At 36.7% G+C, this 14,591-nt stretch overlaps 1 pseudogene; it reads right to left on the bottom strand.

The window, feature by feature from the left end:
- Window positions 1–4,557: 4,557 nt before the first annotated feature.
- Window positions 4,558–7,172, bottom strand: LOC112584400 (annotated as a pseudogene).
- Window positions 7,173–14,591: the final 7,419 nt, after the last annotated feature.

Raw genomic sequence — 14,591 nt, 5'->3', positions numbered from 1 at the left:
ACCTGATGAGAAGAAAATGATCCTTGTTCTAATACTCACATGCTGGTGATCATGTACTGGGGACCCTTGCTGATTTGCTACCTCCTGGGGGTGTGCTGCTCCTGTCTTCAATATCCTGCAGCAGGTCTGAAGGCCAACCCCCTCAGACTAGTGCACTCTCTGCTGTGATCCTGGGGAAAAGGGTCCTGGCCTTTGGGGAACCACAATTTTCTGTAGTGGCAGCCCTCTATAACAACTCTAGTGGGAAGGTGTTCTAATGCTGTTAAGAAATAAATTCTTCTCAGTGTGATCTCTAGACTTAAAGCACTCCATTGGGGCTTCCCTGGTTGTCCAGTGGCTAAGACTCCGAGGTCCCAATGCAGTGGACCTGGGTTTGATTCCTTGTCAGGGAACTAGATTCTACATACTGCAACTTAAAGAGCCCGAAGAGCCTGTATGTCACAACTCAGACTCAGTGCAGCCAAATAAATAAATTAGTAAATAAATATTTACCAAGAAAAAGCAATCCAGTCAAAATTCTAGCAGGATTTTTTGTAGCTATAGATAAGTTGGTTTTATTTTTTTTATTTTAAATTTTATTTTATATTTAAACTTTAAAAAATTGTATTAGTTTTGCCAAATATCAAAATGAATCCGCCACAGGTATACATGTGTTCCCCATCCTGAACCCTCCTCCCTCCTCCCTCCCCATACCATCCCTCTGGGTCGTCCCAGTGCACTAGCCCCAAGCATCCAGTATCGTGCATCGAACCTGGACTGGCAACTCGTTTCATACATGATATTATATATGTTTCAATGCCATTCTCCCAAATCTTCCCACCCTCTCCCTCTCCAACAGAGTCCATAAGACTGTTCTGTTCTAAGTTGGTTTTAAAACTTACATATAAAGAAAGGCAAAGAAACTCGGATAGTATAAACAATTTTGAAAAGAATAACAAAACTGTAGCATCCACACTATTTAATTTCCAGCCTGTGATGCAAAATAGATCATTTTTTTGGTGTGTGTGTGTGTGATCAGCTGGTTCTGTATTGCTGTTGAGTGGGCTGTGATCATACACTGTTTTCAACAGTAGTCATTTCAATATCCTGCTGCATAGATCTTGTTGATTTCTTTATATTAGATAATCCAGTTGCTGAATCACTTGCCATGGCATATACTGCATGACTTTTACAATCCTGAAGACCACATATCAGGTACTGTAAGGCAGACAAACTTAGATAAAGGTTACTATTAAAGTTTGCAAATTGTCATTGTCCTGGATTTCTAAATCTGGGCTACAAAAGTATGTCTTTGTTTTTTTTATTTATTTGGTTCTACCTTAGATAACTATATATTTTAAAATATGGATGTAGATTGTTTAATTTTGTAAGAATAATTTGTCATTGTACAGCAGGATGTGTTTACAATGGTACATACATTCTCTTGACTGAAGGAAATCTAAGGTTGTTTTGCCTTAATAGTTGAGATAGTTTGTCCTTATGTCTAAGTAAAACACATTGGAGGAGCTCCATGAAGCCCTAGATTCCTTATTAATCAGGCATTCCACTGACATTGGCACCATGATTGGAGCTGAGCCTATTGAGGTTCAGAGCAATCTGTTTAAATATCTTTCCCAATTTTTATAATACTTTCTAAAACCAGAATCCAAAGAAGTCTTAAGGCCAACCATGGAAGATATAATAGGAAATCACATTATGCACCATCCTTGCAACATTCTTGTCCTCCTAGGTAAACATAATACCATTGAGGAAATAGCTCGACAAATTCAAAACTCAGGATTAACCAATGAAGAAGAGGCAAATATGGGACCAATTATATGAACACTAGTTTATTTATTTTAATCTCCACCTCTCAAGCTTGTCCTATAAAAATTGTTCAACTACACAAAGCAAACTTTTTCTCCTGTGGATCAAAATGACTGGAGGACTCTTGTAGCAATCATAGAACATTCCAGGATTGATATGTACACATTTTGTATGTGTACTCTGCTTACTTTGAGGGGACCAGACATTCACTGGTTTGCCACAATCCAATCTTTATAAGCTTATGGGAATGATTATAAAAGATTTCCAAAATTTCACATTACCTAGTCTCCCAGTTGATGATATATGCTAGGTAAAGGCTCAATTGTTGGTGGGTACAACTCACTTCATCTTAAGGCATTTTTTCTGGACAATAATACCTGCTGTATTTGTAGCATCTGAGATAATCCTTATCCAAGAATAACCCTTATCTGTGGGTCTCAGGAATTGTTCCTACATGTTGAAACATCTTATTGTTTAATTTTATGATATACAAATGTATTTTGAGTCTTGGTTTTTGATTTATTATCTTTTTGTAATGTTCTCCCATTGTTGTAATTCTTGTTGAGTGGTTATAACCCATTTTACTCTTAAAAGTTACATTTCATTTCACATTTTAATCCATTAACCAACAGTGAATATAGGACAACTGTTGAACATACACAGAAGGCCACTCATACAGATGGAGTAGGAGGATGGAAGCCTTAGAAGTGAGGTCTTTAGGATGAAAGAGGACTCAATAGAATGTTTAACAGACAAACATTTGAAAATAAGATATGGCAAATAGTGTTAAATAAAAAGGTAATTATGTGTCACTAGACAATTAAAAAAGCTGTTCAAGAAAATAATGTAATTGTATGGTACCACTTGTATTTATTGAAGAAGGAAATGGCAACCCACTCCAGTATTCCTGCCTGGAAAATTCCATAGACAGAGAAGCCTGGCGGGCTACGGTCCATGGGGTTGCAAAAGAATTGGACACGACCGAGTGATGGAGGTAATTGCTTTAAAATGTTCAAAGTCTCCCACCTGTGCATTTAAAATACAATTGATGTATAACGTAGGGATCTGTCACCCAGTGCTAGGTGACAACCTAGAAGGGTGGGATGGAGGTGGAGGGGAGGAAGATTCAAGAGGCAGGGGACGTATGTGTACTTATGGCTGGTTAATGTTGTATGGCAGAAATCAATTATCCTCCAATTAGAAATAAATTTAAAAAACACAATTGAGGAAGCTTTTCAGAAGAAATCATAAGACACTAATTCTAGGGAAAATATCAAACAGCACATATGGTGGATTATTATTATGAAAAGAGGCACAGTGAAATGCTTCCACTTGCCAGGCAAGTAGATTCAAGATTTTTCTTGTTCTCATTATTTCCTTCAGTGTCTACCTTGCATGTCTAAGACTTTAATTTATTTTAAAATTAGGTATGACAGTCTTTTCCTTCTCTACATGACCTCTAGTTGTCTGGCATTACTAGATTGAAATAATTTTGAACTTGACTTATAAAACTTTGAAAATATAGTGAACCTTTTTAGCACTGTCAATTTGACTGCTTTGCTTCCACTTCTGACAATTTTTAAGCCTATAATTTCTGACTTCCAGGGGGACGTTTTACTTCCTTTTCTATATCTCTTTATTTCCTTTCTCCCTTCTTTCCTTTCTCCTTCCCTTCTTCTCTTTCCACTGTCTCCTTCCTCTTCCTCCTCTTTCATCTCTCTGATGGCTACTATTGGCAGACTTTATTTCAGAATATCCTTGATTAGAAACTATTTTTCAGACTGTTTCCTAAGTCTGTGCTCTTCAATCACTCTGAGATAAAAGCCAGACATTTATGTCCAAGCCTCACTTGTTCCTTGGATAGCTTGCTCAAATTTACCTTTAAATTAAGCTTACATTTTACATTTCCTAAAGCTGAGTCCATTGGCACACTGATAAACAAATACTTCTCATACATTTATTTTTTCATCTGTGCTTCAAAACAAACTTGATTAAATATAACTTGTGAGTATTAAGCTGAGACATGTTTTTCTCTTGAATCCTTCATTTGATTTATGGCTTTATCAACCATGCAGTCTTCCAAGCTGGAAAACTTTCTCATCTCTGTCCACTACATTGCTTGAATTGAGATTGTAATTGTGTCCTTTCTCTCTATCTTATGGACCATAATGAAACCTTCATTATTGTTTGCTTGAATGCTATTCTTGAGTAATTGCTTGTCACTCATCTTGTATGTAAAAGTTAATGTATTCACGGCTTTATTATATTCCTCATAAAGCAAAATTGATATATTACTTTCTTATAATTTCTCTTGGCTCAGTAATACTTAGTTAACTCTTAAATGTGCAATAAATATCTTCACTACTGGGCTCCTACCATTCACTCTAAATTAATATCCTCCTACTGTTTCCATTATACACCATTTTTGCCTCTCAAATGTCTCAAAAGTGAGAAATCAAATGTCTCAAAAGCGAGAAATCATAATATCAAGAGCAAAGTTGTCTCAAATCATTTTTTATGCATCTCATTTATTTCTTTGTAATATAATTTATTTAGTTTCATTATAATTTATATGTTTTTATATCTCTCTATGATACTGGCCTGGAGGTTCTTAGAAATTTGGGAGCTATGTTTCTTGTATTTCTATTCTCAGTGCCCAGAATATCCCTTGAAACATAGTCAACACTTATTAGATATGTATTGACTCAATTATTTGTTAATTTTATTAATTAAAAGAATAAATTATGATTATTAAAATTTTGTAATTTTTTTTATGGTGTTCTTAAAAGCTTGCTTCACCTGTTAATTCTTTAGGGTATAAATAAAGGGGTTCAACAAAGGGCTAACTGAAGTCATGAGCAGAGATATTTCCTTGTCGAAATTCCCTCCTTTTTTTGGTGATGGGTTCATATAAAAAGATGCAGCTGCCATAAGATAGCGAGAAGACAATCATGTGGGAGGAACAAGTGGAAGAAGCTTTTGTCCTTTGCTGGGCAGAAGTAATCCTCAGAATGGTCCTGATAATATATGTATAACAAAGTGTCACCAGCAAAAGAGTAGCCACCAGAGTCAAAACAGCTAAGAAGATGACTACTAATTCTAAAAGGCTTGTGTCTGAGCAGGCAACCTCTAGGATGGGTCTATAGTCACAATAATATTGATTCAGAACATTGGAGGCACAAAAATCCATCTGGCTTATCAGGATAATTGGTGGCAAGATAGCCAGGGCTCCCCCTAGCCAGGAGCAGAACACAAGTTGTATGCAGACTCTGCTGCTCATGATGGTCAGGTAATGCAGGGGTTTGCCGATGGCCACATAGTGGACATAGGACATAGAAGTCAGGAGGTAAAACTCTGTTGCCCCAAGGAGTATAGCAAAAAAATACTGAGTCAGGCAGCCAGCAAAGCTGACAACTTTATTTCCTGTTGTCAAGCTGGTCAGAAGCCTGGGAATAAAAATGGATGTGAAGGAAACTTCTAAGAAGGAGAAATTCTGGAAGAAGAAACACATGGGAGTCTTGAGGTGAGGGTCTACCAGAGTGAGAATGATGATAGTCAGATTTCCTAGGACACTTAGCAAGTAGGCGAGGAACAAAAAGGTGAATATCACCACCTGGGTTCAGGTTGATTTGTGAGGCCCAACAAAATAAACTCAGTAAATGTGGTTTGGTTTTCATTAGTGACCTCTAGTAGATCTAAAGGGAAAAGGGAAGGTCAGTGATCAAAACTGGAGTTTCTCAGGCTAGGAAAAATGAAGTTAATTGCAACCAACAGAATCAGGTCATATTATCAACTCTTGATCCAAATTGGCCCCAAGTGGCATCCCGCTGGACTAGGGATGGCTCATTGGAAGACCCAGGGTTCCTATGTAAGTGGCTTCATTCATAAAGCTCTTTTTTGGCAAGTGAATATTTTAATGGATCAATATTTTCACATTAAAACATGAATAAAAATGACTAAACACAAAGAATGATCTAAAATACACACAGGAATGATGTGCATAGAGAATTCATATAATGGAGTTAAAAACACCAAAACATAAAATACTGTTTCAATTAATAAAGCTTTTGTCATTTCTCCTATTCCTGGGTTCTTAACACAGACATGTCACACAAGAATGACTCTGTCTGTACATGTCCTTACTTATAAAATATTCATAAATTTCCTACATTTAAATAATTTTATCAGATTTTAGTTCTCTATGTCTTTTTTACTTCTATGTTCTTGGTATAAATTTTTCTCTTTGTTCTTCTTTTCTCTTCTTTTTGTGTTCCCCTTCATACACTACCTGATACTTCATTATATATGTAGCTGACCCTCATCTCCTTCACAGTCTAGTTGCCTGGTTTCCTCTTTAAAGTAACCTGTGGAAATTCTCCCAGTACAGGCAATGCTATAAACCCCCAATCCAAAGCTGTTTGTTTTTGTTACCTTCCTGAATTTATTTCGGATGAACATCTATTTGGCCTTTAAGATTATGAGACTGTTTCAGAATGCTATCATTTTATACCATAAGTTTTTTCCTATGTCCAGGCTTCTGCCATCACTAAATTGTATTGATATGCATTAAGCCTTATGCTTTATGGGCTTCCCTGGTGGCTCAGATGGTAAAGAATTTGCCTGCAATACAAGGGACCTGGTTTGATCCCTGGGTCAGAAAGATCCCCTGGAGAAGGAAATGGCAACCCACTCTAATATTCTTGCCTGGAGAATTCCATGGACAGAGGAAATTGGCAGACTAGAGTCCATGGCATTTGCAAAGAATTGGACACGATTGAGTGACTAACACTTTCACTTTTCACTTACACTTCATTGCCAGAGTCTTCTGGGCACTGATCTGGCATACAAGTGGGGAGAGAGATATTGTGGCGGTCACAGGACATAGCTCCCAGAATGGATTTTGCTCAAAGTTTTGAAGACTGCTGAATGGTATCTAGGAATAGAGGCTGGTTATAAATCTCAAAAATATGTGTTTCCACTGTTCGTAGAGCACAGAAATGAGGAAATTGATGCCAGTATTATTGGTTATAGTTCTTTGTAGATATACTGGTAGTCTCTAAGGAAGGCAAACTTGATAGTTACATATTTTTGCACCTGTAGCCTTATCTGATTAAAAATATTCTTGTGGCAAAGGACATTTTAAGGGATCCTTTAATCAACCTGTATGGTTAGTTAGAAAAGTCATATACTTTCAGACATCACTGATATCCCATGATGGCCATACATGAATATTGAGAGACCAGGTAAGGTGAAACCTGAATCTGGTTTTCTCAGATCTGGATCTTATTTCCCTGGTTGTACTCACCTGAAATTTTTAACAGTGGCTTTACATTTTCTTCCAGAATTTCACGATGGTAAAATTTCATGGTCTATGTCCACTAATGATTCCATCAGTGATTTTGGAAACTAGAAACATAAAGGGCTTATACTGTTCACAGTCTGAATGACTGGTGGTCTGTTTACCTGGTTGATACTAAAAGATGAATCAAAGGTGAGATTCACATATGAGTCTACAAATAGCAAAAAATTAGCATAATTTATTTGTATTGTCTTGCCTTATCCTGCCATGCTCTTTCATGGAAGTACTCAACCTTATAAGGCTTAACTAAATAGAAGAGAATTATTTTCTCTATTACTTCAAATAATTCAAATTAGATTAAACTTCAGTTCTTGAGAGACAGGGTTCTACTTAACAGGGGCTAATAGCATACCAAAAAACTGTAAAAAGTAGCAATGATAGGATGAAAAAGGGGGACTGATCATACTGAAAATACCCTAAATTTTCTGATCTGTGATAAATTATGTTGCTCTCCTTAGAAGCCAAGATATGGACTTCTTTGCAGATCCTGTGTTATCAACAGTGACCCAGGTTTTATCTGTTCCTTTTAGAAAATGCACATGGGGATCAATTTCCCTAAGAAGCTAAAGGTGCCCTGTGGACTCAAGTTCAGAGGTGTTAATGAGCATCAATTGTTGAAAACTTTGTGAGCAAGTTGTGGACACATATTTGAGAGAAGAAGGGCCAAGGAGACTATGTTAAAAGTACAATGAGAGTATCAAATTATCACACTGTACATCTTAAAAGTTACTCAATATTACATGTCAATTATATTTCAATATATTTGGGAAAAAAAGACCCCCCCCCCCAAAAAAAAGGTACAGTGAGAGAGTCAGCTACAGCCTAAGAATCTGAGAGAGAAGATGAGAGTAATGAAGTGAGACCTTTGAAGATGGCTAGAAAAATTACCACTTGGTTATCACTGAAACATGCTACCACATTGGTGACACAATTTGAGGGTCATTGAAGAGCCCCACATTCTGAAAATACTTTGTGAATCATTTTTCTAAAATCAGCACCATGAGGGGCTCTTTCATTTGTAGGAGTGTGAGTGGCCCTGTACAGTACCTCTAAGTTCATTAAAAATTAAGCCATCTCTCAAATTATGATTGTCATTCATTCACCACCTACCCCCAAATATAATCAAATATTATCTTATTTTCTGTCCATTTTTTTCTTCTTGCTCATCTTTTTGATATTATAAGATATTATAAGAACAAAGTACAAAGATTATACTCAAAAAGGAAAAAAAATCACGTTGTGAGAAACTTCATTTTGGATACATGTTTATGTTCTCAGAGATTTCAAAAGATAAAAAATCAGTGGCAATACTAACACCACGAACATTAATAGCAAGGCCAAGGAGCAAATTATGAATAACTGTGCTATTAAGTGATCTCTACTTCTTTTTAAGTGGGGGGTGAGTCTGTTACATGGATTAACTTCTTCAATTATCTCAGAAATCTTTTGAATCTGGATTTATTTGTATCTCCATTTATATATGAGAAAATTTCAACAAATTAAATTTCTTTTTTTTTTTTAACCAGAAAACCATTTTAATACAAAGATTATGGGTTTTTCACTAGCTTTTCTTAATCTTCTTCACTTAATCTTTTTTTTTCCTTTGTTTTATTTATTTATTTATTTTTAAATTTTATTTTATTTTTAAACTTTACATAACTGTATTAGTTTTGCCAAATATCAAAATGGATCCGCCACAGGTATACATGTGTTCCCCATCCTGAACCCTCCGCCCTCCTCCCTCCCCATTCCATCCCTCTGGGTCCTCCCAGTGCACCAGCCCCAAGTACATTTACAATTTTATTACTTTATGGATCCTTAAACAATATAGCTTTGTGTTGCCTGTTTTCAACCTTTATAAAAATGGAATTACATTGTATGTATTCCTTCGTGTCTCACTTCTTTTGTTCAGTTTTATGCATACAGTTCATTTGTGTTGCTGCTGATAGCTGTGACTCATTCATTTGCATTATAATATTCCATTGTATCGGAGAAGGCAATGGCACCCCACTCCAGTGCTCTTGCCTGGAAAATCCCATGGATGGGGGAGCCTGGTGGGCTACAGTGCATGGGGTCGCAAAGAGTTGGACACGACTGAGCGACTTCACTTTCATTTTCACCTTTCTGCATTGGAGAAGGAAATGGCAACCCACTCCAGTGTTCTTGCCTGGAGAATCCCGGGGACGGGGGAGCCTGGTGGGCTGCCATCTATGGGGTTGCACAGAGTCGAACACAACTGAAGTGACTTATGAGCAGCAGCATTCCATTGTATGAATCTGCCACCATTCATTCATTTAGTTAGCAGGGATTTATTTTTCATTTTGGAAACACTATGAAATGTACAGTTCTACTGACACATGTATTCCACAAGTGGAATTGCTCGCTTATTGGGTATGTATTATTTCAACTTTAATAGTAATGCTGAATTGATTTCAAAGTGGTTGAATTGTTTATAATATCCAATTGCTCTCTGCTTCATAGATTCCTTACTTGGACTTTAGATTGTCCACGTTTACCTATCCGATTATATGATGTTGAACCCATGTGATCTTAATTTGCTTTTCCCATGATTGTTAGTGTAGGTGAAGAATTTTCTATAACAATATTAGCCATTTATATTCTCTTTTTGAAGTCCTTTTTACAGTCTCTTGCTCACTTTTTTTTCATTGGGCTATCTGTCTTTTCTCTATTGATATGTTGGAATTCTTTATATATTCTGAAGATAAATACTTTTTGGATTATATGAGTTGCAGATATCTTACTATTTTTTGCTCTGTTAATGATTTTCATTTGTGAACGGATTCTTAATTTTAATGCAGTCAAATTTATGAATTTTTTGTTGTACCTAAGTTAAGAAAAATTTTCCCTAACCCACTGCCATGAAAATATTCTATATAATCTTCTTTAATTTTTTGACTTTCAGGTTTATGTCTATAATTCATTTGGAATTGATTTCTTCTGTAATTGATATCCAATTTCACTTTTTCCCATATAGACATCAAATATTCCCAGAGTTGTTTGCTGTTAAGACTGTCCTTTTCCATTTTAATAATAACTTTATCATAAATTAAGGGTTCACATATATACGAGTCAGTTTCTAAGTTCAATTATCTTCCATTGGTCTATTTGTCTATTCCTACAACAATAATATGCTGTCTTAATTAACTAGGGCTTCCCTGATAGCTCAGCTGGTAAGGAATCTGCCCAAAATGCCAGAGACCTGGGTTCAATCCCTGGGTTGGGAAGATCCCCTGGAGAAAGGAAAGGCTACCCACTCCAGTATTCTGGCCTAGAGAGTTCCATGGACTGGATTGCAAAGAGTTGGACATGACTGAGCAACTTTCACTTTTTCACTTTAGAATAATTAGTGATCTCTGATAATTTCATTTTGTTATCCTTCTTTTACAGTGTGTCATTATTTTTTATCCTTTGTAACTCAGCAGAAATTTTGCCTATCAAATATTACAAAAAAAATCTATGAAATCCTTACTGAGGTTGCATTATACCTATAGTAAACTTGTGAAAATTGGTATCTTTAAGATGTTTTGTTTTCTAGCCCATAAGTATGGTACAGCCATTTATTTAAATTTTTAAAATAGAATTTTAAATCTGCAAATAGAATTTTATCTTTTTCTCCAATAAATCTTGCATATATTCATTCACCACTATTTGATTTGTAAATGATGTCTTATTTTAGTTTCATCTTCTACTGGTTTGTTTTTGGCATATAGATAATACAACTGATTTTTGTATGTTGATGTTATACACAGTAACTTTAAATTGAAACTAAAGTAAGGAATATAATACTAATTTATTGTTGATTTTTAAATATTTATTTCTATTAATTTTATTCTTGAATGTACACCGAGGTATTCTAGATCAGAGGCAGATTTCATATTTACCTCTCAGGTCAGGTCAGTTCAGTTCAGTTCAGTCACTCATTCGTGTCTGACTCTTTGCGACCCCATGAACCACAGCACGCCAAGCCTCCCTGTTCATCACCAACTCCCAGAGTTTACTCAAACTCATGCCCATTGAGTCGATGATGCCATCCAACCATCTCATCCTCTGTTGTCCCCTTCTCTTCCTGCCTTCAATCTTTCCTAGCATCCATGTCTTTTCAAATGAGTCACCTCTTCGCATCAGGTGGCTAAAGTATTGGAGTTTCAGCTTCAATATCAGTCCTTCCAATGAATATTCAGGACTGATTTCCTTTAGGATGGACTGGTTGGATCTCCTTGCTGTCCAAGGGACTCTCAAGAGTCATCTCCAATACCACAGTTCAAAAGCATCAATTTTTCAGCACTCAGCTTTCTTTATAGTCCAACTCTCACATCCATATATGACTATTGGAAAAATCATAGCCTTGACCAGACAGATCTTTGTTGGCAAAGTAATGTCTCTGCTTTTGAATATGCTGTCTAGGTTGGTCATAACTTTCCTTCCAAGGAGTAAGCGTCTTTTAATTTCATGGCTGCAATCACCATCTGCAGTGATTTTGGAGCCCAGAAAAATAAAGTCAACCACTGTTTCCACTGTTTCTCTATCTATTTGCCATGAAGTGATGGGACCAGATGCCATGATATTAGTTTTCTGAATGTTGAGCTTTAAGCCAACTTTTTCACTCTCCTCTTTCACTTTCATCAAGAGGCTCTTTAGTTCTTCTTCACTTTCTTCCATAAGGGTGGTGTCATCTGCATATCTGAGGTTATTGATACTTCTCCCAGGAATCTTGGTTCCAGTTTGTGCTTCATCTAGCCCAGCGTTTCTCATGATGTGTTATGCCTATAAGTTAAATAAGTAGGGTGACATCATACAGCCTTGATGTACTCCTTTTCCTATTTGGAATCAGTCTGTTGTTCCATGTCCAGTTCTAACTGTTGCTTCCTGACCTGCTTATTTACCTCTCAGTAAATAAATATGGGGCTTTCCTAGGGTTTCAGACAGTAAAGAATCCCCCTGCAATGCAGAAGACTCCAGTTTGATCCCTGGGTTGGGAAGATTCCCTGGAGAAGGAAATGACAACCCACTCCAGTATTCTTGCCTGGGAAATCTCATGGACAGAGGAGACTGGCAGGCTACAGTACCTGGGGTCGCAAAGAGTTGGGACATGCCTGAGTGACTAACAGTTTCAACATTTGGTGAGTAGCTATGTAATCCTCTGATCTTAAGAATGTGCATCTGATTCTACCTTTATTAGTAAACCTTTATTAGCCCACAGGACAGAGCAACCTGGTGGGCTACAGTCCTTGGGGTCTCAAAGAGTTAGACGTGACTGAGCAACTAACACAAATAAATAATAAGTATATTAGCTCTCCTCACCCTAAGTCTAATCACTGCGGTGACATGACTACAGCCAAGTCAGATATCCTGTGTGAGCAATTCTAAACCCACAGGCAATGCATGCATGCTAAGTCGCTTCAGTCGTGTCTGACTCTGTGCGACCCCATGGACTGTAGCCTGCCAGGCTCCTCTGTCCATGGGATTTTCCAGGCAAGAATACTGGAGTGGGTTGCCATGCCCTCCTGCTGGGGAATCTTCCCAACCCAGGGATCAAACTTGCTTCTCCTATATCTCTGGCATTGGCAGGTGGGTTCTTTACCACTAGCGCCACCCGGGATACCCATAGGCAATAGATGAGGAGAAATAATTCTCTGCTTATAAAGGAAAAGGAGGCAGTTGTCCGCTCCTTTCCAGAAAGGGTCTTCTCTTTAGCCATTTGATAGGTAAATAAAATGTCTCCAGGAGTCAGATAGATCCATGCAGTTCTTAGCTTTTACAATTTAGAGATGGCAGCCAAGTTCCTGAGCTTCATTCTTCCTTGATGTGTAAAATAATTAGGGAAACAATTCTAGTCCTCCTGGAACCTTGGTGTTTAACCTAAAGACAGTTTTTGGCTGTAACCATTTGACTTGCTAGGGGAGATAGAAATTTATTACTATCTTTTTGGATCAGAGCAATTAACTAGCCAAATGGCTGTAGACCTAATTCTTAAGGCAGGAGAAGAGTTGGGAATTGGCATTCCCAACTGCCAATTAGCATTCCCAAATGCCAACCAAAAGAATTAACATTTTACAGGAACCATAAGAAATCCAGGGAAAATTCATACTCCCACATTTATCTGAATACTCTTCTAGACTCATATATCTGCCTTTCATTCTCTAATGTTTCTTGATGAATGGACTCTTCCTAACTGTAAAATATTTCAGTTTACCATACTTGCCTGGTGCACTGGGACGACCCAGAGGGAAGGTATGGGGAGGGAGGACGGAGGAGGGTTCAGGATGGGGAACACAGGTATACCTGTGGCGGATTCATTTCGATATTTGGCAAAACTAATACAATATTGTAAAGTTTAAAAATAAAATAAAATTTAAAAAAAGTTATTTTTTTTAGGCTTTTAAAACAATGATTAATGCTTTCTGTTTTTAGTTTAAAAAAATATTCTTTAGCCACATGGAACTCTGTTCAATATTCTGTAATAACCTAAATGGGAAAAGAATTAGAAAAGATTAGAAAAAAATAGATACATGTGTATGTATAACTGGTGGCGAGGGAAATGGCAACCCACTCCACTAGAGTCGGACATGACTAAGCAGCTAAAACAACAACAGCATATGTATAACTGAATCACTTTGCTGTACACCTGAAACTAACACAACATTGTTAATCAACCATATTCCAATATAAAAAAAATTCTTTACCCCTAGATCATGGAAATATTCTTCTAGTTTTCATCTAGAAGATTTATTATTTTTCTTTTCACATTTTTAAGATTAGAGTCTGATCATCTATTAAGAAAAAAGCCTTAAGGTGTTATAATTAATTACCATAATATGTTGTCTTAGAGATACAGTCATCAATATCAAAGTGGCAAACAAGCACATACTTGACAGAAAGTGTATCCTAGAAGGAAATAAATCTGTGCATATGACTTCACAAATAATTTCCCTCTTGAACACAGCTTTATTGAGGTATAATTGATATTCACATATTTAACATATGTGCAAAGTACATATTTTCACAGAAATTCACATTATTTAATGTATACAATGAGGTCAGACATATTCATACACCGGTGAAACCATTGTCACTGCTGTTCCTGGGCGATCTGGGACTCAGCTTAGGACATATCAGTCAGTAAAAGAGGAGTAGCTGAGCACCAATATAATAGTACATTGATATTGCCTACATTTCTTGGTTCTGTAAGTAGCAGATATATGGTTATAAATATTTACAGAGAATTTCCCCTATGTATTCCTGGAGATAGATTGAGCTAAAAGGATTATCAGTACATGTATTAATGGTAGGTACTAAGTGTAACAGAATGAGGTTGTGATGTATAAAACCATGGCTAATATACCATTAGAGAAAAATAAATGAATACCAAGGAATACTTTTACAATTTTTTTTTTGTACTCAGTAA

Source organism: Bubalus bubalis, chromosome 4, assembly GCF_019923935.1.
Source record: "Bubalus bubalis isolate 160015118507 breed Murrah chromosome 4, NDDB_SH_1, whole genome shotgun sequence".
Taxonomy (NCBI): Eukaryota; Metazoa; Chordata; class Mammalia; order Artiodactyla; family Bovidae; genus Bubalus; species Bubalus bubalis.
Note: the sequence above shows the minus strand (reverse complement) of the source record. Positions and strands in the feature narration are given on the sequence as shown.